At 41.2% G+C, this 27,515-nt stretch overlaps 1 pseudogene; it reads left to right on the top strand.

Annotated features, from left to right (window-relative positions):
* The first annotated feature begins 4,371 nt into the window (after positions 1 to 4,371).
* On the top strand, positions 4,372 to 5,054 carry LOC123101312 (ribosomal L1 domain-containing protein 1-like; annotated as a pseudogene).
* The last annotated feature ends 22,461 nt before the right edge of the window (positions 5,055 to 27,515 follow it).

Below are 27,515 nucleotides of genomic sequence, written 5' to 3'. Positions count from 1 at the left end.
CGGAGACGAATATTTGAGTTACGAGTTTGGTCTTCAACTAAAACAATGTGGAATAGTTTCACAAATTAATGCCACCTGGAAGACCACAGCATAATGGTGTGTCCTAAAGTCATAACCGTACTTTATTGGATATAGTGCAATCTATGATGCCTCTTACCGATTTACCACTATCGTTTTGGGGTTATGCATTGGAGACAGCTGCATTCAAGTTAAATAGGGCACCATCTAAATCCATTGAGATGACACCGTCTGAACTATGGTTTGGCAAGAAACCAAAGCCGTCGTTTCTTAAAGTTTGGGGTTGCGATGCTTATGTGAAAAAGTTTCAAGCTGATAAGCTCGAACCCAAATCGGAGTAGTGCGTCTTCATAGGATACCCAAAAGAAACTGTTGGGTACACCTTCTATCACAGATCCAAAGGCAAGATATTTTGTTGCTTAGAATGGATCCTTTCTAGAGAAGGAGTTTCTCTCGAAAGAAGTGAGTGAGAGGAAAGTAGAAATTGATGAGGTAATTGTACGTTCTTCCGAATTGGAAAGCAGTTCATCACAGAAACCAGTTCCATTGATTCCTACACCAATTAGTGAGGAAGCTAGTGATGATGATCATGAAACTTCAGATCAAGTTACTACCGAACCTCGTAGGTCAACCAGAGTACGGTCCGCACCAGAGTGGTATGGTAATCCTGTTCTGGAAGTCATGTTACTAGACCATGACGAACCTACGAACTATGAGGAAGCGATGATGAGCCTAGATTCCGCAAAATGGCTTGAGGCCATGAAATCTGAGATGGGATTCATGTATGAGAACAAAGTATGGTCTTTGATTGACTTGCCCGATGATCGATGAGTCATTGAGCATAAATGGATCTTCAAGAGGAAGACGGACGCTGATAGTAGTGTTACTATCTACAAAGCTTGAATTGTCGCAAAATGTTTTCGACAAGTTCAAGGTGTTGACTACGATGAGATTTTTTTCACTCGTCTCGATGCTTAAAAGTCTATCCGAATCATGTTAGCAGTTGCCGCATTTTATGAAATCTGGCAAATGGATGTCAAAACGACATTCCTTAATGAATTTCTTAAAGAAGAGTTGTATATGATGCAACCAAAAGGTTTTGTCGATCCTAAAGGTGCTAAGAAGGTAAGCAAGCTCCAGCGGTCCATCTATGGACTGGTGCAAGCATCTTGGAGTTGGAATATATGCTTTGATAAAGTGATCAAAGCATATGGTTTTATACAGACTTGTGGTGAAGCCTGTATTTACAAGAAAGTGAGTGGGAGCACTACAACATTTCTGATAAGTATATGTAAATGACATATTGTTGATCAGAAATAATGTAGAATTTTCTGGAAATCATAAAGGAGTGTTTGAAAGGAGTTTTTCAAAGAAAGACATTGGTGAAGCTACTTACATATTGAGCATCAAGATCCATAGAGATAGATCAAAACGCCTGATATATTTTTCAATGAGTACGTACCTTGACAAGTTTTTGAAGTAGTTTAAAATGGAACAGTCAAATAAAGAGTTCTTGTCTGTGTTGCAAGGTGTGAAGTTGAGTAAGACTCAAAGCCCGACCACGACAGAAGATAGAGAGAGAATGAAAGTCATTCCCTATGCCTTAGCCATAGGTTCTATAAAGTATGCCATGCTGTGTACTAGACCTATTGTATACCCTGCCCTGAGTTTGGCAAGGGAGTATAATTTTTGATCTAGGAGTGGATCACTGGACAGCGGTCAAAATTATCCATAGAGGACTAAGGAAATATTTCTCGGTTATGGAGGTGATAAAGAGTTCGTCGTAAAGAGTTATGTCGATGCAAGCTTTGACACCGATCTGGATGACTCTAAGTCACAATCCGGATACATATTGGAAGTGGGAGAAATTAGCTAAAGTATCTCCATGCAGAGCATTGTAGACATAGAAATTTGCAAAATACATACAGATCTGAATTTGGCAGACCCGTTGACTAAACTTGTCTCACAAGCAAAACATGATCACACCGTAACACTCTTTGGGTGTTAATCACATGGTGATGTGAACTAAGATTACTGACTCTAGTAAACCCTTTGAGTGTTGGTCACATGGCGATGTGAACTATGGGTGTAAATCACATGGTGATGTGAACTATTGGTGTTAAATCACATGGCGATGTGAACTAGATTATTGACTCTAGTGCAAGTGGGAGACTGAAGGAAATATGCCCTAGAGGCAATAATAAAGTTATTATTTATTTCCTTATTTCATGATAAATTTTTATTATTCATGCTAGAATTGTATTAACTGGAAACTTAGTACATGTGTGAATACATAGACAAAACAAAGTGTCCCTAGTATGCCTCTACTTAACTAGTTCGTTTATCAAAGATGGTTATGTTTCCTAACCATAGACATGTGTTGTCAATTGATGAACGAGATCACATCATTAGGAGAATGATGTGATGGGCAAGACCCATTCGTTAGCTTAGCATTATGATCGTTACAGTTTCATTGCTACTACTTTCTTCATGACTTATACATGTTCCTCGGACTATGAGATTATGCAACTCCCGAATACTGAAGGAACACTTTGTATGCTATCAAACGTCACAATGTAACTGGGTGATTATAAATATGCTCTATAGGTGTTTGTTGAGTTGGCATAGATCGAGATTAGGATTTGTCACTCCGTGTATCGGAAAGGTATCTATGGGCCCTCTCGGTGATGCACATCACTATAAGCCTTGCAAGTATTGTGACTAATGAGTTAGTTGCGGGATGATGCATTATGGAACGAGTAAAGAGACTTGCCGGTAACGAGATTGAACTAGGTATTTAGGTACCGACGATCGAATCTCGGGCAAGTAACATACCCATGACAAAGGGAACAATATATGTTGTTATGCGGTTTGACCGATAAAGATCTTCGTAGAATATGTAGGAACCAATATGAGCATCCAGGTTCTGCTATTGGTTATTGACTGGAGATGAGTCTCGGTCATGTCTACATAGTTCTCGAACCCGTAGGGTCTGCACGCTTAACATTCTATGACGATTTGTATTATGAGTTATGTGATTTGATGATCGAAGTTCGTTCAGAGTCCCGGATAAGATCGGGGACATGACGAGGAGTCTTGAAATGGTCGAGACATAAAGATCAATATATTGGAAGGCTATATTCGAACATCGGAAAGGTTCTGAGTGATTCGGGTATTTTCGGAGTACTGGAGAGTTACGAGAATTCGTATTGGACCTTAATGGGCCATACGGGAAAGGAGAGAAAGGCCTCAAGGGTGGCCGCACCCCTTCCCTATGGACTGGTCCGAATTGGACTAGGGAAAGGGTGCGCCCCCTTCCTTCCTTCTCCTTCTCCCTTCCCTTTTTCCTATTCCATGTGGGAGGTGGAATCATACTAGGACTAGGGAGTCCTAGTAGGACTCCACACTTTGGGCGCGCCCTATGAGGGCCGGTCTCCTCCCCCTTCCATCCTTTATATACGAGGCCAGGGGGCACCCCATAGACACACGAGTTGATCATTGATCCCTTAGCTGTGTGCGGTGCGCCCTCCACCATAATCCACCTTGGCCATATCATCCTAGTGCTTAGGCGAAGCCCTGCGACGGTAGCATCATCATCACCATCATCACGCCGTCGTGCTGACGAAGCTCTCCCTCGACACTCAGCTGGATCGAGAGTTCGTGGGATGTCACCGAGCCGATCGTGTGCAGACCAAGGAGGTGTCGTACTTTCGGTACTAGGATCGGTCGATCGTGAAGACATACAACTACATCAACCGCGTTGTCATAACGCTTCCGCTTATGATATATGAGGGTACGTAGACAACACTCTCCCCTCTCGTTGCTATGCATCACCATGATCTTGCATGTGTGTAGGATTTTTTTTGAAATTATTGCGTTTCCCAACAGTGGCATCCGAGCCAGGTTTATGCGTAGATGTTATATGCACGAGTAGAACACAAAGGAGTTGTGGGCGTGAGTATATACATATTTCTTGCCGTTACTACTTGATTCTTGATTTGGCGGTATTGTTGGATGAAGCGGCCTAGACCAAGATTACGCTTACGTATACACTCCAGTAGACTTAATGTAGGTCCAAAACAACCAATAAGGGTCGTGCCTGGAGGGGCAGCACGCGTGAGGGCACGGCACGACCAATGTACTTGGCTGGGCCATGCCATAACTGTCCCGTATAACCATGGTCGTGCCATGCCAGTCCGGCCCGTTTGGCCAGGTTTGAGCCCAACTACTATGCCCTGGGCCAGGGCATTCCTCGTAGCCAGATAATAAGGTCCCGTGCCCCGGCTCTTCCCCGCCTCCTCTGCTCTTTACCCCGCCACGGTGAACCCTAAACTAAACTCTGCCGCCGAAGCCATGCCGCCGCCGCAGAAAAAGACCAAGGTGGAGCACGAGGTGCCACGCGCGACGGTGGCTAGCTCCGTGGTGTCGCTGACTAACTGGATGCGCGAGCGCGCGGCGGAGGCACCCCCGAACCTGCTCGCGGACGAGCGCGATGACCTCGTGGTGCTCCAGCTCTCGCTCAGCCGCATCCTGTCCAAGCCTACCACCAAGCCGCACCTCCTCCCGCTCCCGCACCCCATTGTCGCCCACTCGGCCTCCTCCGTCTCTGTCATCTCCGACTACGGCCCCTACGAGTCACGCTGCCGCTTGGCCGCCTCCCACGACCTCTTCCTTGCTGACTACGCCCTACTCCTGATGTTGCCCTGCCTCCTCAGGAAGTCCTTGTACTCCACCAAAAAGGCCCCACTCGCGGTCGACTTCACCCGGGCTGGATGGCCAGAGCAGGTCCGCAAGGTCCTGAGCTCTACTTGCCTCTACCTGCGATCCGGGACCTGCTCGGGGATCAAGGTGGGCAGGTTGGACATGGAGGAAGAGGAGATCGTCGAGAACGTGATGGCGGTAGTGGAGGCTGATGTGGATAAGGTGCCAGAAAAGTGGGCAAACGTGAGGGCTTTGCATCTCAAGGCTGTGGACTCGGCTGCCTGCTGATATACCAGGTTGTGCCGGAGTTGGGCATGAAGATTGAGGTTTGGTAGCTCATTCATGCAGCGCTAGATTTTCGCAATAGATAAATCCCGAACATTCGGAATTTAAGCGTGTCATCCCGTATGTTTTTTTATGGCAGCTTTAGTTGCTGCGAGGTGGCAACTTTAGTTGTTAACACATGGCAACTTCATTCTAGTTTGATTTTTTGTCAGAAAATTGCCATGTTTTGTCAACAACGCCTTGACTAAAGTTGCCATGAAAAGAATTCGGATTAGCATGCTTAAATTCTGAACGTTCGGGACTTATTGAGGTCCTAGATTTTTTGCCAGCTAAGTTTCGCTATGTGGGATCTGTCAGACTGTCGCTGATTAGTTTGTTTGTGGTGAACTTCAATTTGTACTCGAATCATGATGCATGTTTGGAAGAAACTGATTCTGTATGTAGAGGTTTTGAGACCGTGTTTACAGCTGAACGTCCAACTTCGTACTTCTTGTTCCTTTTTTTGGGGGGAATTAATGAGCTTTATTGATCAATTTTTGGGAATCAATGAGCTTTATTGATCAAGATTGTGATTACAACCTTTCCTTAGAGTATCGGCAAGGAACGAAGTAGTATAATTGAGACAAAGATGCACAGCTACATTAGCACCCCTCCCTCACTGGCGGCTCCACTAATTTGCAACCGGGTATTCATGTGTATTCGAGTAAATAGCAAGAAACCGCCACTTTCAAGGTTAGGTTTGCAGAAAACACTATTACATTTTTTCCAGAAAACACCACGTCTTGTGTAATCTTTTTGAAAAAACCACTGATTGGCAGATCAGTCTGTGTTAAATGAGATTATGACAGATGGGGCCCGCCAGTCAGGCTGACGTGACACAAAATTTTCACATCGTTACATTGAATCGTTTTGCTCTACATGGCCCCATTTGTCAGTGTATCAATCCTTTCTTAAACATTTCATCAAGCAGCTGGCGTGCAACACACACGTCGACGGTGGGGCGGGACGAGGCCATGGCGACTCAAGCACCAAGAACAACACGCGCAGAGAGTAGCGGTAGTGAGCAGTAGGGCTGGTGAGTAGCATGCAGCGGGCGCAGCGCGCTCGGCCGGGGGCGGGGCCGGCGGCCTCTGCCTCGGCCAGGGGCGGGACAAGGTCATGGCGGCTTGAGGCGCAGCAGCAAGCGCCGCAGGCGACGGCCGCGGTGAGATGAGCAGCAGCACACGCGGGGAGCAGCAAGGCCGGCACACGGTGGACGCGGGCGCAACGAGTGGTGGACCCGGCTAGCAGCAGCGGGCACGGCGAGCGACGAACGTGGCGAGCAGCGAGTGATACGTCCACTTTGCATCATGCTTTTATATCGATATTTATTGCATTATGGGTTGTTATTACACATTATGTCACAATACTTATACCTATTCTCTCTTATTTTACAAGGTTTACAGGAAGAGGGGGAATGCCGGCAGCTGGAATTCCGGGCTGTAAAATGAGCAAATATTAGAGACCTATTCTGCACATCTCTAAAAGTCCTGAAACTTCACGGGAGCACATTTCAGAATATATAAAAAATATTGGGCGAAAGAAGTACCAGAGGGGGCCACCCACCGTCCACGAGGGTGGGGGGCGCGCCCTACCCCCTGGGCGCGCCCCCCTGCCTCGTGGGCCCCCTGGCATCCCTCTGGTGCCCATCTTTGGCTATATGGAGTCTCTCGTCGAGGAAAAAATCATAAGCAAGCTCACGGGACGAAACTGCGCCGCCACGAGGCGAACCAATCTAGGGCTCCGGCGGAGCTGTTCTGCCGGGGAAACTTCCCTCCGGGAGGGGGAAATCATCACCATCGTCATCACCAACGATCCTCTCATAGGGAGGGGGTCAATATCCATCAACATCTTCACCAGCACCATCTCATCTCAAACCCTAGTTCATCTCTTGTATCCAATCTTTGTATCAAAACCTTAGATTGGTACCTGTGGGTTGCTAGTAGTGTTGATTACTCCTTGTAGTTGATGCTAGTTGGTTTACTTGGTGGAAGATCATATGTTCAGATCCATTATGCATATTAATACCCCTATGATTATGAACATGAATTTGCTTTGTGAGTAGTTACGCTTGTTCCTGAGGACATGGGAGAAGTCTTGCTATAAGTAGTTAGGTGAATTTGGCATTCGTTCGATATTTTGATGAGATGTATGTTGCCATCCCTCTAGTGGTGTCATGTGAACATCGACTACATGACACTTCACCATTGTTTGGGCCTAGAGGGAGGCATTGGGAAGTAATAAGTAGATGATGGGTTGCTAGAGTGACAGAAGCTTAAACCCTAGTTTGTGAGTTGCTTCGTAAGGGGCCGATTTGGATCCATATGTTTCATGCTATGGTTAGGTTTACCTTAATACTTCTATTGTAGTTGCGGATGCTTGCAATAGGGGTTAATCATAAGTGGGATGCTTGTCCAAGTAAGGGCAGTACCCAAGCACCGGTCCACCCACATATCAAATTATCAAAGTACCGAACGCGAATCATATGAGCGTGATGAAAACTAGCTTGACGATAATTCCCACGTGTCCTCGGGAGCGCTTTCCTTTATATAAGAGTTTTTCTAGGCTTGTCCTTTGCTAAAATAGGATTGGGACATATTGCTGCACCTTATTTACTTTTATTACTTCTTACTCATTACAAATTACCTTATCACAAAACTATCTGTTACCGATAATTTCAGTGCTTGCGGAGAATACCTTGCCGAAAACCGATTATCATTTCCTTCTACTCCTCGTTGGTTTCGACACTCTTACTTATCGAATAGGCTACAATAGATCCCCTACACTTGTGGGTCATCAAGACTCTTTTCTGGCGCCATTGCCGGGGAGTGAAGCGCCTTTGGTAGGTGGAATTTGGTAAGGAAAAATTTATATAGTGTGCTGAAATTTACTGTCACTTGTTACTATGGAACATAATCCTTTGAGGGGCTTGCTCGGGGTATCTTAACCCCGACCAGTAGAGCAAAGAGTTGCTCCTCAACCTACTGAACCTACTGAAAATTTTTACTTTGAAATCTCTTCGGGTATGATAGAGAAACTGCTAGCTAATCCTTTCACAGATGATGGAACATTACATCCCGATTTGCACCTAATCTATGTGGATGAAGTTTGTGGATTATTTAAGCTTGCAGGTATGCCCGAGGATATTATCAAGAAGAAGGTCTTCCCTTTATCTTTGAAGGGAGAGGCATTGACATGGTTTAGGCTATGTGATGATATGGGATCATGGAACTACAACCGATTGAAATTGGAATTTCATCAGAAGTTTTATCCTATGCATCTTGTTCATCGTGATCGTAATTATATATATAATTTTTGGCCTCGCGAAGGAGAAAGCATCGCTCAAGCTTGGGGGAGGATTAAGTCAATGTTATACTCATGCCCCAATCATGATCTCTCAAAAGAAAAGACTATTCAAAAAAATTATGCTCGGCTTTCTCTCAGTAATTGCTCCATGCTCGATACTTCTTGTAATGGATCTTTTATGATGAAGACTATTGAATTCAAATGGGATTTATTGGAGAGAATTAAACGCAACTCAGAAGATTGGGATCTCGATGAAGGTAAGGAGTCAGGTAGAACACCTAAGTTTGATTGTGTTAAATCTTTTATGGATACCAATGCTTTTCGTGAATTTAGCACTAAATATGGACTTGACTTTGAGATAGTAGCTTCTTTCTGTGAATCCTTTGCTACTCATGTTGATCTCCCTAAGGAGAAGTGGTTTAAATATAATCCTCCCACTGAAGTAAAAGTAGTTGCACCTATTAAAGTTGAAGAAAAGACTATCACTTGTAATGATCCTGTTGTTCCTACTACTTATATTGAGGAACCACCTTCCCCTGTTAGAATAAAGGATCATGCTAAAGCTTCAACTGTGGTCAACAAAAGTAATATTAAGACACCCAAACCCCCTGAGAAAATTAAAGTTGAACCTAGTGTTGCTATGATTAAAGATCTCTTGGCTGATAATATTGATGGGCATGTTATTTACTTTTGTGAAGAAGTTGCTACAATTGCTAGACCTGATACTAAAAATAAACACAGACCCGTTATAGGCATGCCTATTATTTCTGTTAAAATAGGAGATCATTGCTATCATGGCTTATGTGATATGGGTGCTAGTGCAAGTGCAATACCTCATTCCTTATACAATGAAATTATGCATGATATTGCACCTGCTGAGATAGAAGAGATTGATGTTACAATTAAGCTTGCCAATAGAGATACAATTTCACCCGTTGGGATTGTTAGAGATGTTGATGTCTTGTGTGGGAAAGTTAAATACCCTGCTGATTACTTATTCTTGGTTCCCCACAAGATAACTTTTGTCCCATTATATTTGGTAGACCCTTCTTGAATACTGTTAATGCTAAGATAGACTGCAATAAAGATATTGTTTCTGTTGGTTTAGGGGATATGTCTCATGAATTTAATTTTGCTAAATTTCATAGACAACCCCATGATAAAGAATTGCCTAGTAAATATGAAATTATTGGTATTGCTTCTATTGCCGTGCCTCCTAGTGATCCTTTAGAACAATATTTGCTAGACCATGAAAATGATATGTTTATAAATGAAAGAAGGGAAATAGATGAAGTATTCTTTAAATAGGGGCCTATTTTGAAGCAAACTTGCCTGTTGAAATCTTAGGGAATCCTCCTCCACCTAAGGGTGATCCCGTCTTTGAGCTTAAGCCTTTACCTGATACTCTTAAATATGCTTATCTTGATGAGAAAGAGATATATCCTGTTATTATTAGTGCTAACCTTTCAGAGCATGAAGAAACTAAATTATTGAAAACTCTGAAGAAGCACCGTGCTGTTATTGGATATACTCTTGATGATCTTAAGGGCATTAGTCCCACTCTATGCCATCACAAAATAAAACTGGAGAAAGATGCTAAACCGGTTGTTGATCACCAACGACGGTTAAATCCTAAGATGAAAGAAGTGGTAAGAAAAGAAATACTAAAGCTTCTAGAGGCAGGTATAATTTATCCCGTTGCTGATACTCAGTGGGTAAGTCTTGTTCATTATGTCCCTAAGAAGGGAGGTATTACTGTAGTTCCTAATGATAAAGATGAATTGATCCCACAAAGAATTGTTACAGGTTATAGAATGGTAATTGATTTCCACAAATTAAATAAAGATACTAAAAAGGATCATTACCCTTTACCTTTTATTGATCAAAGATTATCCAAGCATACACATTTTTGCTTTCTAGATGGTTATTCTGGTTTCTCTCAAATATCTGTGTCAAAAGAGGATCAAGAAAAGACAACTTTTACTTGCCCTTTCGGTACCTTTACTTATAGACGTATGCCTTTTGGTTTTATGTAATGCACCTGCTACCTTTCAAAGATATATGACTGCTATATTCTCTGACTTTTGTGAAAAGATTGTTGAGGTTTTCATGGATGATTTCTTCGTTTATGGAACTTCTTTTGATGATTGCTTAAGCAACCTTGATCGAGTTTTGCACAGATGTGAAGAAATCTTGTTTTGAATTGGGAGAAGTGCCACTTTATGGTTAATGAAGGTATTGTCTTGGGGCATAAAATTTCTGAAAGAGAAATTGAAATTGATAAAGCTAAAGTTGATGCTATTGAAAAGATGTCATGTCCTAAGGACATTAAAGGTATAAGAAGTTTCCATGGTCATGTCAGTTTTTATAGGAGGTTCATTAAGGACTTTTCTAAAATTTCTCGACCTTCGACTAATCTTTTACAAAAAGATGTTCCTTTTGTCTTCGATGATGATTGTGTAGAAGCATTTGAAATACTTAAGAAAGCTTTGATTTCTGCACATATTGTTCAGCCTCCTGATTGGAATTTACCATTTGAAATTATGTGTGATGATAGTGACTATGCTGTAGGGGTTGTTCTAGGACAAAGAGTAGATAAGAAATTAAATGTTATTCAATATGCTAGTAAAACACTAGACAGTGCCCAGAGAAATTATGCTACTACTGAAAAAGAATTTTTAGCAGTTGTATTTGCTTGTGATAAGTTGATACGTCTCCAACGTATCTACTAGTTTTTGATTGTTCCATGCTATTACATTATCTGTTTTGGATGTTAATGGGCTTTATTTTACACTTCTATATTATTTTTGGGACTAACCTACTAACCCAAGGCCCAGTGCAAATTGTCGTTTTTTGCCTATTTCAGTGTTTCACAGAAAAGGAATATCAAACGGAATCCAAATGGAATGAAACCTTCGGAAGAATTATTTTTGGAACAAACATGATCCAGAGGACTTGGAGTAGACGTCAAGCAACCAACAAGGTGGCCACGAGGCAGGGCGGCGCGCCTACCCCCCTGGGCACGCCCTCCCCCCTCGTGGCTCCACCGACCTACTTCTTCCTCCTATATATGTTCACATACCCCGAAAACATCCAGGAGCACCACGAAACCCTATTTCCACCGCCGCAACCTTCTGTACCCAAGAGATCCCATCTCGGGGCCTTTTTCAGAGCTCCGCCGGAGGGGGCATCGATCATGGAGGGCCTCTACATCAACTCCATGGCCGCTCCGATGATGTGTGAGTAGTTTACTTCAGACCTTCGAGTCCATAGCTATTAGCTAGATGGCTTCTTCTCTCTCTTTGAATCTCAATACAAAGTTCTCCTCGGTCTTCTTGGAGATCTATTCGATGTAACTCTTTTTGCGGTGTGTTTGTCGAGATCCGATGAATTGTGGGTTTATGATCAAGTCTATCTATGAACAATATTTGATTCTTCTCTTAAATTTTTTATGTATGATTGGTTATCTTTGCAAGTCTCTTCGAATTATCAGTTTGGTTTGGCCTACTAGATTGATCTTTCTTGCAATGGGAGAAGTGCTTAGATTTGGTTCAATCTTGCGGTGCTCGACCCCAGTGACAGAAGGGGAAACAACACGTATTGTATTGTTGCCATCGAGGATAAAAAGATGGGGTTTATATCATATTGCTTGAGTTTATCCCTCTACATCATGTCATCTCATACGTATCCAACGTATCTATAATTTTTGATTGCTCCATGTTGTATTATCTACAGTTTTAAACATTATTGAGCTTTATTTTCCACTTTTATATTATTTTTGGGACTAACCTATTAACCGGAGGCCCAACCCAAAATTACTTTTTTTGCCTGTTTTAGGGTTTCGAAGAAAAGGAATATCAAACGGAGTCCAAACGGAATGAAACCTTTGGAAACGTGATTTTCTCATCAGATACGATCCAGGAGACTTGGACCCTCCGTCAAGAAATCCACGAGGTGCTCACAAGGGTAGGGGGCGTGCCCCCCCCTAGGGCACGCCCCCTGCCTCGTGGGCCCCTCGAAGCTCCAACGACGTACTTCTTCCTCCTATATATATCCACGTACCCCCAAACGATCGGGGACGGCGCCAAAAACCTAACTCCACTGCCGCAACTTTATGTATCCACGAGATCCCATCTTGGGGCCTATTCCGGAGCTCCGCCGGAGGGGGCATCGATCACGAAGGGCTTCTACATCATCATCCAAGCCCCTCCGATGAAGTGTGAGTAGTTTACTTCAGACCTACGGGTCCATAGCTAGTAGCTAGATGGCTTCTTCTCTCTTTTTGGATCTCAATACAGTGTTCTCCTCCTCTCTCGTGGAGATCTATTCGATGTAATCTTCTTTTTGCGGTGCGTTTGTTGAGACCGATGAATTGTGGGTTTATGATCAAGTCTATCTATGAATAATATTTGAATTTTCTCTTAATTCTTTTATGTATGATTGGTTATCTTTGCAAGTCTCTTCGAATTATCAGTTTGGTTTGACCTACTAGATTGGTTGTTCTTGCCATGGGAGAAGTGCTTAGCTTTGGGTTCAATCATGCGGTGTCCTGTCCTAGTGACAGAAGGGGCAGCAAGGCACATATTGTATTGTTGCCATCAAGGATAACAAGATGGGGTTTTATCATATTGCATGAAATTATACCTCTACATCATGTCATCTTGCTTAAGGCGTTACTATGTTTTTAACTTAATACTCTAGATGCATGCTGGATAGCGGTCGATGAGTGGAGTAATAGTAGTAGATGCAGAATCGTTTCGGTCTACTTGTCTCGGACATGATGCCTATATACATGATCATACCTAGATATTCTCATAACTATGCTCAATTCTGTCAATTGCTCAACAGTAATTTGTTCACCCACCGTAGAATACTTATGCTCTTGAGAGAAGCCACTAGTGAAACCTATGGCCCCCGGGTCTCTTTCTCATCATATCAATCTCCATCACTTTACTATTGCTTTGCTTTTACTTTGCTTTTACTTTATTTACTTTGCATCTCTATACCAAAAATACCAAAAAAAATATTATTTATCATCTCTATCAGATCTCACTTTAGTAAGTGACCGTGAAGGGATTGACAACCCCTAAGCGTGTTGGTTGCGTTGAGCTATTGTTTTTGTGTAGGTACGAGGGACTCGAGCGTAGCCTCCTACTGGATTGATACCTTGGTTCTCAAAAACTGAGGGAAATACTCACACTACTTTGCTGCATCATCCCTTCCTCTTCGGGGAAATCCAACACAGTGCTCAAGAGGTAGCAAGAAGGATTTCTGGCGCCGTTGCTGGGGAGTCTGCGCAAAAGTCAACATACCAAGTACCCATCACAATCCCTATCTCCCGCATTACATATTTGCCATTTGCCTCTCGTTTTCCTCTCTCCCACTTCACCCTTGCTGTTTTATTCGCTCTCTCTCTCTATCCTCCCTCTGTATTTGCCTCTTCTGCCCGTTTGCTCTTGTTTGCTCGTGTTTTGGATTGCTTGTTTGTTGCGATGGCTCAAGATAATACTAAACTGTGTGACTTCACCAATACCAATAATAATGATTTCCTTAGCACTCCGATTGCTCCTCTTACCGATGCTGAATCTTGTGAAATTAATACTGCTTTGTTGAACCTTGTCATGAAAGATCCGTTCTCCAGCCTTCCTAGTGAAGATGCCACTACTCATCTTAATAGCTTCGTTGATTTGTGTGACATGCAAAAGAAAAAAGATGTCGATAATGATATTGTTAAATTGAAGCTATTTCCTTTTTCACTTAGAGATCGTGCTAAAGCTTGGTTTTCGTCTTTGCCTAAAAATAGTATTGATTCATGGAACAAGTGCAAAGATGCTTTTATCTCTAAGTATTTTCCTCCCGCTAAGATCATCTCTCTTAGAAATGATATTATGAATTTTAAACAACTTGATCATGAACATGTTGCACAAGCTTGGGAGAGAATGAAATTAATGATACGTAATTGCCCTACTCATGGTTTGAATTTGTGGATGATTATACAAAAAATTTATGCCGGATTGAATTTTGCTTCTAGAAATCTTTTAGATTCGGCCGCGGGAGGCACTTTTATGGAAATCACTTTAGGAGAAGCTACTAAACTCCTAGATAATATTATGGTTAATTATTCTCAATGGCATACTGAAAGATCTACTAAAAAGGTGCATGCGATAGAAGAAATTAATGTTTTGAGTGGAAAGATGGATGAACTTATGAAATTATTTGCTAATAAGAGTGTTTCTTATGATCCTAATGATGTGCCCTTGTCTACTTTGATTGAGAATAATAATGAATCTATGGATGTGAATTTTGTTGGTAGGAACAATTTTGGTAACAACGCGTATAGAGGAAATTTCAATCCTAGGCCTTATCCTAGTAACCCCTCTAATAATTATGGTAATTCCTACAACAATTCTTATGGAAATTATAATAAGATGCCCTCTGATTTTGAATCTAATATTAAAGAATTTATTTCTTCACAAAAGAATTTTAATGCTATGATTGAAGAAAAGTTGCTTAAGATTGATGATTTGGCTAGGAACGTTGATATAATTGATCTTGATGTTGATTCTTTGAAACTTAGATCTATTCCACCTAAGCATGATATCAATGAGTCTCTCAAATCCATGAGAATTTCCATTGACGAATGCAAAGAAAGAACCGCTAGGATGCGTGCTAAGAAAGATGCCTTTATAAAAGCGTGTTCTTCTAGTTCCTATGAAAATAATGATGAAGATCTAAAAATTATTGATGTGTCCCCTATTAAATCTTTGTTTTGCAATATGAATCATGATATTGATGGGACTGAATATGATCCACCTTTACCTAGAAGGCGTTCTAAGAATTCGGAATTTGTTGATCTTGATGCTAAATTTGATAAAAGTGGGATTGAAGAAATTAAAACCCTAGATGTTGCTAAACCCACTATTATGGATTTCAAGGAATTTAACTATGAAAATTTCTCTTTGATTGATTGCATTTCCTTGTTGCAATCCGTGCTAAAATCTCCTCACGCTTATAGTCAAAATAAAGCGTTTACTAAACATATCGTTGATGCCTTGATGCAATCTTATGAAGAAAAACTTGAATTGGAAGTTTCTATCCCTAGAAAACTTTATGATGAGTGGGAACCAACTATTAAGATTAAAATTAAAAATTATGAGTTTTATGCTTTGTGTGATTTGGGTGCTAGTGTCCCTACTATTCCCAAAACTTTGTGTGATTTACTAGATTTCCGTGATTTTGATGATTGCTCTCTAAACTTGCATCTTGCGGATTCCACTATTAAGAAACCTATGGGAAGAATTAATGATGTTCTTATTGTTGCAAATAGGAATTATGTGCCCGTAGATTTTATCGTTCTTGATATAGATTGCAATCCTTCTTGCCCTATTATTCTTGGTAGACCTTTCCTTAGAACGGTTGGTGCAATTATTGATATGAAGGAAGGGAATATTAGATTCAATTTACATTAAGAAAGGGCATGGAACACTTTCCTATAAATAAAATAAAATTACCATATGAATCTATCATGAGAGCCACTTATGGATTGCCTACCAAAGATGTCAACACCTAGATCTATTCTTGCTTGTTATGCCTAGATAGGGGCGTTAAACGATAGCGCTTGTTGGGAGGCAACCCAAATTTTATTTTTATTCCTTGCTTTTTGCTCCTGTTTAGTAATAAATAAATTATATAGCCTCTTTTTTGGTTGTGTTTTTTGTGTTTAATTAGTGTTTGTGCCAAGTAGAACCGTTGGGAAGACTTGGGGAAAGTCTTGATTGAACTTGCTGTAAAAAACAGAAACGTTAGCGCTCACGAGAACTGCTGTCATTTTTATTTGGAAAGTGCTATTTAGTTAATTATTTTTGCAGATGCTTAATAGATAAATTCCTCACGTCCAGAAATTTATTTTAGAATTTTTGGGGCTCCATATCTTGCGCTAGCTACAGATTACTACAGACTGTTCTGTTTTTGACAGATTCTGTTTTTCGTGTGTTGTTTGCTTTTTTTGATGAATCTATGGCTAGTAAAATATTTTATAATCCATAGAGAAGTTGGAATACAGTAGGTATAACACCAATATAAATAAATAATGAGTTCATTACAGTACCTTGAAGTGGTATTTTGCTTTCTTTCGCTAACGGAGCTCACGAGTTTTCTACTTTAAGTTTTGTGTTGTGAAGTTTTCAAGTTTTGGGTAAAGATTTGATGGATTATGGAACAAGGAGTGGCAAGAGCCTAATATTGGGGATGCCCATGGAACCCCCAATATAATATAATGACACCTAAAAGCCAAAGCTTGGGGATTCCTCGGAAGGCATCCCCTTTTTCGTCTACTTCCATCGGTAACTTTACTTGGAGCTATATTTTTATTCACCACATGATATGTGTTTTGCTTGGAGCGACTTTTATGATTTGAGTCTTTTCTTATTAGTTTAACACAATCATCCTTGCTGTACACACCTTTTGAGAGAGCCATACATGATTTGTAATTTGATAGAATACTCTATGTGCTTCACTTATATCTTTTGAGCTTTATAATTTTGCTCTAGTGCTTCACTTATATCTTTTAGAGCACGGTGGTGGATTTTTTTATAGAAACTATTGTTCTCTCGTGCTTCACTTAGATTATTTTGAGAGTCTTAATAGCATGGTAATTTTCTTAAAATCCTAATATGCTTGGTATGCAAGATTAATAATAAACTTTCTTATGAGTGTGTTGAATACTAAGAAAAGTTTGATGCTTGATGATTGTTTTGAGATATGGAGGTAATAATATCAAAGTCATGCTAGTTGAGTAGCTGTGAAATTGAGAAATACTTGTGTTGAGGTTTGCAAGTCCCGTAGCATGCACGTATGGTAAACGTTATGCAACAAATTTGAAACATGAGGTGTTATTTGATTGTCTTCCTTATGAGTGGCGGTCGGGGACGAGCGATGGTCTTTTCCTACCAATCTATCCCCCTAGGAGCATGCGCGTAGTGCCGAGGTTTTTGATGACTTGTAGATTTTTGCAATAAGTATGTGAGTTCTTTATGACTAATGTTGAGTCCATGGATTATACGCACTCTCACCCTTCCACCCTTGCTAGCCTCTTCGGTACCGTGCATTGCCCTTTCTCACATTGAGAGTTGGCGCAAACTTCGCCGGTGCATCCAAACCCCGTGATATGATACGCTCTTTCTCACATAAACCTCCTTATATCTTCCTCAAAACAGCCACCATACCTACCTATTATGGCATTTCCATAGCCATTCCGAGATATATTGTCATGCAACTTTCCATCATTCTGTTCATCATGACACATTCATCATTGTCATATTGCTTAGCATGATCATGTAGTTGACATAGTATTTGTGGCAAAGCCACCATTCATAATTCTTTCATACATGTCACTCTTGGTTCATTGCATATCCCGGTACACCGCCGGAGGCATTCACATAGAGTCATCTTTGTTCTAGTATCGAGTTGTAATCATTGAGTTGTAAATAAATAGAAGTGTGATGATCATCATTATTAGAGCATTGTCCCAAGTGAGGAATAAATAAATAAAAAGTCCATAAAAAAGAGAAGGCCCAAAAAAAGAGAGAAAGGCCATAAAAAAGAGAAGGCCCCCAAAAAAATGAGAGAAAAAGAGAGAAGGGACAATGTTACTATCCTTTTACCACACTTGTGCTTCAAAGTAGCACCATGATCTTCATAGTAGAGAGTCTCTCATGTTATCACTTTCATATACTAGTGGGAATTTTTCATTATAGAACTTGGCTTGTATATTCCAACAATGGGCCTCCTCGAGTGCCCTAGGTCTTCGTGAGCAAGCAAGTTGGATGCACACCCACTAGTTTCTTTTGTTGAGCTTTCATACATTTATAGCTCTAGTGCATCCGTTGCATGGCAATCCCTACTCCTTGCATTAACATCAATCGGTGGGCATCTCCATAACCCATTGATTAGCCTAGTTGATGTGAGAATTTCTCCTTTTTTGTCTTATCCACATAACCCCCCCCCCCTTCATTATATTCTATTCCACCCATAGTGCTATGTCCATGGCTCGCACTCATATATTGCGTGAAAGTTTATAGGTTTGAGATTACTAAAGTATGAAACAATTGCTTGGCTTGTCATCGGGGTTGTGCATGATGATAGCATTCTTGTGTGACGAAAATGAAACATGACTAAACTATATGATTTTGTAGGGATGAACTTTCTTTGGCCATGTTATTTTGAGAAGGCATAATTGCTTAGTTAGTATGCTTGAAGTATTATCATTTTTATGTCAATATGAACATTTGTCTTGAATCTTTCGGATCTGAATATTAATACCACAATTAAGAAGAATTACATTAAAATTATGCCAAGTAGCACTCCGCATCAAAAATTCTGTTTTTATCATTTACCTACTCGAGAACGAGCAGGAATTAAGCTTGGGGATGCTTGATACGTCTCCAACGTATCTATAATTTTTGATTGCTCCATGCTATATTATCTACTATTTTAAACATTATTGAGCTTTATTTTCCACTTTTATATTATTTTTGGGACTAACCTATTAACCGGAGGCCCAACCTAGAATTGCTGTTTTTTTTGCCTATTTTAGGGTTTCGAAGAAAAGGAATATCAAACGGAGTCCAAACGGAAGGAAACCTTCGGAAACGTTATTTTCTCATCAGATAAGATCCAGGAGACTTGGACCCTCCGTCAAGAAAGCCACGAGGTGCTCACGAGGGTAGGGCCCCCCCTAGGGCGTGCCCCCTGCCTCGTGGGCCCCTCGAAGCTCCACCGACGTACTTCTTCCTCCTATATATATCCACGTACCCCCAAACAATCAGCGACGGAGCCAAAAACCTAATTCCACGAGATCCCATCTTAGGGCCTGTTCTGGAGCTCCGCCGGAGGGGGCATCGATCATGAAGGGCTTCTACATCATCATCCAAGCCCCTCTGATGAAGTGTGAGTAGTTTACTTCAGACCTACGGGTCCATAGCTAGTAGCTAGATGGCTTCTTCTCTCTTTTTGGATCTCAATACAATGTTCTCCCCCTCTCTCGTGGAGATCTATTCGATGTAATCTTCTTTTTGCGGTGTGTTTGTTGAGACCGATGAATTGTGGGTTTATGATCAAGTCTATCTATGAATAATATTTGAATCTTCTCTGAATTCTTTTATGTATGCTTGGTTATCTTTGCAAGTCTCTTCGAATTATCAGTTTGGTTTGGCCTACTAGATTGGTTGTTCTTGCCATGGGAGAAGTGCTTAGCTTTGGGTTCAATCTTGCGGTGTCCTTTCCCAGTGACAGAAGGGGCAGCAAGACACGTATTGTATTGTTTCCATCGAGGATAACAAGATGGGTTTTTTATCATATTGCATGAAACTATCCCTCTACATCATGTCATCTTGCTTAAGGTGTTACTCTGTTTTTAAATTAATATCTAGATGCATGCTGGATAGCGGTCGATGAGTGGGGTAATAGTAGTAGATGCAGAATCGTTTCGGTCTACTTGTCTCGGACGTGATGCCTATATACATGATCATACCTAGATATTCTCATAACTATGCTCAATTCTGTCAATTGCTCAACAGTAATTTGTTCACCCACCATAGAATACTTGTGCTCTTGAGAGAAGCCACTAGTGAAACCTATGGCCCCCGGGTCTCTTTCTCATCATATCAATCTCCATCACTTTACTATTGCTTTTACTTTACTTACTTTGCATCCCTATACCAAAAATACCAAAAAATATTATCTATCATCTCTATCAGATCTCACTTTCGTAAGTGACCGTGAAGGGATTGACAACCCCTAAGCATGTTGGTTGTGTTGAGCTATTGTTTTTGTGTAGGTACGAGGGACTCGAGCGTAGCCTCCTACTGGATTGATTCCTTGGTTCTCAAAAACTGAGGGAAATACTTATGCTACTTTGCTGCATCATCCCTTCCTCTTCGGGGAAATCCAACACAGTGCTCAAGAGGTAGCATCATCTTACCTAATGCGTTACTCTGTTCTTATGAACTTAATACTCTAGATGCATGCTGGATAATGGTCGATGTGTGGAGTAATAGTAGTAGATGCAGGCAGGAGTCGGTCTACTTGTCACGGACGTGATGCCTATATACATGATCATGCTTAGATATTCTCATAATTATTCGCTTTTCTATCAATTGCTCAACAGTAATTTGTTCACCAACCGTAATACTTATGTTATCTTGAGAGAAGCCACTAGTGAAACCTATGGCCCTCGGATCTATTCTCCATTATATTAATCTCCCGTCAACAAGTTATTTCCGGCACCGTATATTTTGCAATCTTTACTTTCAATCTATATCATAGAAATACCAAAAATATTTATCTTATCATTATTATATCTATCAGATCTCACTCTCGTAAGTGACCATGAAGGGATTGACAACCCCTTTATCGCGTTGATTGCGAGGTTCTTATTTGTTTGTGTAGGTACGAGGGACTTGCGTGTAGTATCCTACTGGATTGATACCTTGGTTCTCAAAAACTGAGGGAAATACTTACGCTACTTTGCTGCTCACCCGTTCCTCTTCAAGGGAAAACCAACGCAATGCTCAAGAGGTAGCAAGAAGGATTTCTGGCGCCGTTGCCGGGGAGATCTACGCACAAGTCAAGACATACCAAGTACCCATCACAAACTCCTATCCCTCTCATTACATTATTTGCCATTTGCCTCTCGTTTTCCTCTCCCCCACTTCACCCTTGACGTTTTATTCGCGCTCTCTTTTTGCTTGTTCCTTGTGTCTCGTGTGCCGTCATGGCCAGTCCTTTATCTGTCCCTTTGTCTCCCGAGTTTGAAGTTATTCACTTCAAACAAAGACAAGGAGAAATTTAAAAGATGCTTGGTTTAGGATGATGGAATCTTATCGTAATTCCACCTTAGAGGTGAATTTTAGAATTTTACTTTGCAATTTTTATGTTGGACTAAATATGTCCCATAGACAACTCTTGGATTGCTTTGCCGAAGGAAATTTTATTGAAACGGATCCCGGTATTGCTCATGAAATCTTAGAGGGAATAGTGGGAAGACTACCTCCACCAAAGGGGCCACATAATACCCAGGAAGAGACACAAGTTTTTGAGAAGATTTGCGAAGTAACAAAAAATTTACAAAAATCTCTTGAACCTCTCAAGAGTGTTAGCGGAAATCTTCACCGCATGAATATGTTAATTACCCTTTGCAATAAGTGGTTGGATTCTTTAGATCTAAAAAATTCCAAATATGAAGGGAAGCGTAAGGAACCTCCCAGATTCGAGCATGACTCCTCTAAGAAAATTAAAACTAAAGATGACATAGATCTATCCTTGCTTTTATGCCTAGCTAGGGGCGTTAAACGATAGCGCTTGTTGGGAGGCAACCCAATTTTATTTTTTGTTCCTTGCTTTTTGATCCTATTTAGTAATAAATAATTCATCTATCCCCTTTTTAGATATGGTTTTATGCTTTTAATTAGTGTTTGTGCCAAGTAGAACCTTTGGGAAGACTTGGGGAAGGTCTTTGCGATCTTGCTGTAAAAAACAGAAACTTTAGCGCTCACGAGATTAGCTGCCATTTTTTACTGGAGAGTGCTATTTAGTTAATACTTTTTTCAGATGATTAATAGATAAATTCCTCACATCCAGCAATTTATTTTAGAATTTGTGGGGTTCCAGAAGTATTCGAAACCTACAGATTACTACAGACTGTTCTGTTTTTGACAGATTCTGTTTTTCGTGTGTTGTTTGCTTATTTTAATGAATCTATGGCTAGTATTTGAGTGTATGAACCATAGAGAAGTTGGAATACAGTAGGTTTAACACGAATATAAATAAATAATGAGTTCATTACAGTACCTTATGTAGCGACCCGACCCGAATGGATCAAGTCTCTGTGCTTATGTGTCATCCCTGGATCAGTATGCTGACACACACAGTACTCAAAGGATTTATAACAGAGGTAAATCACATGTATAAAGTAACATAAATACTATTACCTCAATCCATATAGCGGAAGCAACAAGGTTGTGGATTCCCATCAACACCAACGGCAAAGTTGAGTGTAGAAATCGTAACCCTAACGTATCACTTACTCGTCGTAAGAAACCTGCAACATGAGACGTTGCAGCCCGAAACGGGTCAGTACATTGAATGTACTGGCAAATTCACACCATAGAGAAAATGATGAACAATGGCTATCACTATATGCATATATGGCTGTGGAAAGCTCTATGGTTATAAGGTTTTTGCGTAAAGGCAATTTTTCCCTACTGCAAAGGAATAAAATTAATTACTATCATAGTGGTTGTGAAACATTGAGAATGGTTGATAGCATTCTCAATCCCAATTAAAAATAATTAAAACCCAACAACATTAATTAGAAGTAACATGTTGAGATTCACAAAGATATTCAAGTACTAGAGACTCAAGATGTCCATAACCGGGGACACGGCTAATCATGATTAGTTTGTACACTCTGCAGAGGTTTGCGCACTTTTCCCCACAAGACTCGATCGCCTCCGTTTGGTTTCTCGCACTACATGGTGTTTAAGAAACGGATGACCGAGACATAGTCTTTCAGAAGCGCTAGCACCTTACGATGGGTGGACCGGTACACCTACATCCCCTACATCTGCTAGTCCACCACTATAAGAGTTCACACGACTTAGTCAACTATGCCAGAGCCCATAATGGCTTGTGGCTGCACACGTAAGTTACTAGTATGAATGATCTTATGATCCCTTTGAGCCTGGGTGGCGGTCCATAGGAAAATCACACCGTACTCCGGGATTTCCAAAAAAAACAGGCAAGTCCTGGTAACTCCAGGTGCCTCAATCCACCCAGATGTGTATTTAAGTTGCCACCTTAGATAAACCTTTAATTAACAAACTCACATCTGTCATGGATATTCACTCACCCAATCCACGTCTACTAGCATAGCATGGCATAATAAGCAAACGTAGAAGTAACTCCCAAAGGTTTCATAAGTAAAACAGGTAATAGGTACTACCTCATCTACTTCCCATCCCACAATTTAATTAGATCCTAATCATGCAATGTTTGAGGATTGATCTAATGCATAAAAACTGGGTTGTAGAAAAGGTATGATCAAAGTGTTACTTGCCTGCAATGTAGATGAAGATGATTCACACTTAAAACTCTTGAGAGATCTACTCGTCTCACTCCGGTCAATCTATCGTAAGCAAACAATAGTAACCACACAATAAGTACTCATCTAATGCACAAGTAAAACTCGAACGAGAGAACGAACCAGAAAGTTCAAATTAAGAACTCCGGTTGCAAAGAAAGAATGAACCGAACAAACGACGGAAAACAAACGGCGGAAGAAAACAACTCGGTTCTAGCAAGTTGAAACTAGGTCAAAATTTTACAATAGCAAAAACTTGTTTAAGTTGATTAGACGGAACGGCGGTTTCGAGACGAAACTCCAGGCGCTTGAATCACCTGATTCCGATAAACGAGCGAGAAGATAAACTAGAACGAAGATCGGATCTGAGATCACGATCGCAGAATAAATCCGACGAGAAGAAAAAGAAGAACGGTTATACGAACGGACGTTCGTTAACCTAGAAGAATCCAGTGATCACGTTCGTTAGGACGAACGGTCCGGCGAACGGTCCAAAGGCAACTAAATCGGAAAAGAAAACGAATCCGATCTAGGGTTTCGGAGAAGAAAACCGAAACATAAAACCGATCTAGAAAACGAATTAGAAGAGAAGAAAAGAATCGGAACGATTAGAAGAAAACGATCCGAGGAAAAGAGACCCGGGGCAACCTTGGCGAGGGGCTCCGGCGATGTGGCGTAGGGCGGCAGCGTGGACAAGGTGCGGCGGCGCTAAGGCGGCGGCGAACGGTGGCGACGGCGGCGGCGGCACGGGTGAGGTGGCGGCGCTAGGGCACAAGGGCGGCGGCGCGGGTGTGGGGTGGCGCGGCGGGTGAGGGGCGCGGGGTGGGGCGCGGCTTGGGGAGAAGAGGGGGTTTTGATTTGATGATTTAGAGGGGGGGTGCTTGGGTATTTATATTGGGGAGGGGAGGGTTTTGCTTGGGGTAGGGGGCAAGAAATAGACTAGGATTAGGAATCCTAGGAACAAAAAATGGAATAACGAAACGGGTCCAAATCCTACTAGGATTTGTAAAAGAAAAGGAAACCGGGGCGGCTCCCTGGCTCCCTGGCGCGGCGGCGCTAGCGATGGCCTTGGCCTCCTGGCCGGCCGGTGGCTTGGCGGCTTGGGCCTTTGGCCCAAGGCGCTGCGGCTCTCTTTTTTTTTTAAACGGTTCCGCGCGCAGAAAAAAAACAAAAAGAAAACTAAACGGGCTCCAAAATTTTAAAAGTAAATTTTCCCCGACTCCTAAAAATGAGTCGAACAAAATGAACTTTTCTCCGGACCTAAAAAGCAATTTTTGAAAACACGCATTTTCCCTATCCGAATAAAATGCAAATAAACACCGGAAAACAAAATTGATTTATCCATTCGATCTTCATTTTTTTCCTAACTTTGGGAAAGTCATATTATTCCCTCTCTTATATTTTTGATAACGGAAAAATTATCGAAGATGAAATAAATAAATCAAATGATCCTCTTTTTCCAATTCGAGAAAACTCTCAAATAAGAAAATAATGAAATCTCCAACTCTCTCCGAAGGTCCTTGAGTTGCGTGAAATTTCTAGGATCGACCAAAATGCAAGAAAATAAGATATGCATGATGATCTCATATATAACATTCCAAATTTGAAAATAAATTCAAAAGAGCTTTGAATTTAATTCTTTGAAACTCCCAACTCATATTTCATATAATTTGAAGAAGTCATTTTATCTTCTCTCGTGAAAATCATTGAGTCGCATAAAGTTCCAGAATTGGAATATTTCCAAATGAAATTCAATTATTTCTCAAACACCCTTTTCATTTTTAAATGGAAGAAGTCATGTTATCTTCGCTCAAGGGTTTTGTGTTTGAAAAGCATTTGAATTCATGGAGATCAGAAAGCAAATATGAAAGTTTGGGAAAGTCCTTTTATTCCCTCTCATTTAACTTTCAAAAGTTTCGAATTCACTCACTTTCAGACAATCAATCCAACAATCAATCAAATCTATCTATTTATTATAACATTCCAAAATTTAGAATTTTGGGATGTTACAAACCTACCACCCTTAAAATGAATCTCGTCCTCGAGATTCGGAGAGGCTAGCAAGAAAAGGTTAGGGTTTGGGAGTCTCCTCAAAATCCATCAATCGTCTCCAGGGTCTGGGATGCTACCACCCTTAGAAACATCGTTACAGCTCCATCAATACTCATATACTCCATCCATATTGTTAACAGTGTCGGTCTCCTCAAATCCTCGAGAAATTTTTCCTCTAAGCTCTTCCGGTAACGGCATAACCTTTTCCTCAATTCTTATGTCCTTTTATCTTGGTAAGGTCATTCCGAGACTGGGTCTTCTTAGCTGACGGTCTGGCGCCAAGACTAAACAACTATCGATATCTCATGGTGGTCAACAATTTATGGTTTCTCCTGCAGGAAATGGGTCTGGGTGATCCTCACCGTATAACCTACGGTTGGCACAGCTGCCGTGTACAAGGGAAAAAAATATCTATACCATTCTAAGGCTTAAACAAGGTTTTGATCGTCGTCTCTCCACTATAGGTAAGTCACTCAGATTTACCATCCCATATAGCAAGGCGAATAATAAGAGTAAGTCGGTATGGTGATCAATCCATCCCGCACCCAAATCATTACCATGTATACAGTTTAGCGAATCTCGCATACTAACACTCGGTCATCCTCACAAGCATTGCAGAATTTCTATTGTCGACGAACCAAGTTCGGATAACTCCATAGTTTCTGCAAGCCAAAAAACCATCTATCGTTCCTTCACAACTCTCAGGTTTTGCGTTACTCCTATAGGATCGTCTATCGATAAGGGCATATCCTCTTCCAGGGTTTTTCCTTCAGCAAGAGTGTGCTTGCTTCTTGGCAGGTCCTGGGGCCTGTGGGTTATGGCCCATCTCATCACTTGTAGTCCTTGAACTTATCATTGGGGCAACTGATCGTTATTCCAACTTCCTACTATTCTTAAATCCATCCAATTGTACTGTCTTCCTTCCTTCTATTGGCACCAAACTAGGACCTGATTACTCATACTCATCATGGAATTTCCATTGATCCATATTTCCGACATCATACCTCCTTTATATCAAATAGTAATCCATCTCTTCATCCTCGTGGGTTATTCCACATACTGAGATAAAAACTTATACTTATGACGTCCATATTCCACTACGTGGAACATCATTATCCTTTCCGCAGTCAAGAGTCCTTACAAGGGAATATTGGCCATCTCTGCATGGCACTTCTTCAATTGGGAACCGTGAAACGCATCCTGAACTCCTGACAGTCCTTCCGGTAACTCAAACTTGTAGGCCATTTCTCTCATATGCCCCAAAACTCGGTATGGTCCTACAAACCTCGGGGCTAACTGTCCCTTAACTCCAAATCGTTTAACTCCTCCAAGAGGGAACACATGAAGACATGCTCTGTTCTCCAATTTCATAGACTACCTCCTTGAGTTTTTGAGTCTACATAACTCTTCTGCCTGGACTGAGCTACCTTCAGTCTATCTCGAATCAACTTAACATTTTCTTCTGACTCCTTGATCACATTTGGTCCAAACAACTGACGGTCTCCATCTTCATCCCACATACTCTTGGGCATCACACATATCGAGGCAAAACCCGTATTCATTTTGTCCGAAATCCACTCAGGGGAGTATCCTTATCGTTTCCAGGGGTCAACGGTTCTTACAGGGTACTACCACCCTTAAAATACACAAACCTTCCATAGACCATATTTCTCTTATCCTCAAAATGGTCAAAATCCTTCTTCATAGAGTAACAACTCATAAAATCCATATCAGTACCAACGATGCTAACTTTATTCATTCTCCAATGATTACAATCTCTCGCTTTTCCATTACATGCCTCAACTCAACACCTCAATATAAAGGAAAATGTTCTCACTTCTACTACTCCATTACTTTTGTTGCAAACTCAACTATCTAGCACAAGTTTCCTTCTCCTTGGGTCATTCTCTGGCAAAGTGCCCTGCTCCATTACCACTAAAACATATTACTTCTGACAAGTATCGAGGTTTCCTTG

Source organism: Triticum aestivum, chromosome 5A, assembly GCF_018294505.1.
Source record: "Triticum aestivum cultivar Chinese Spring chromosome 5A, IWGSC CS RefSeq v2.1, whole genome shotgun sequence".
NCBI lineage: Eukaryota > Viridiplantae > Streptophyta > Magnoliopsida > Poales > Poaceae > Triticum > Triticum aestivum.
Note: the sequence above shows the minus strand (reverse complement) of the source record. Positions and strands in the feature narration are given on the sequence as shown.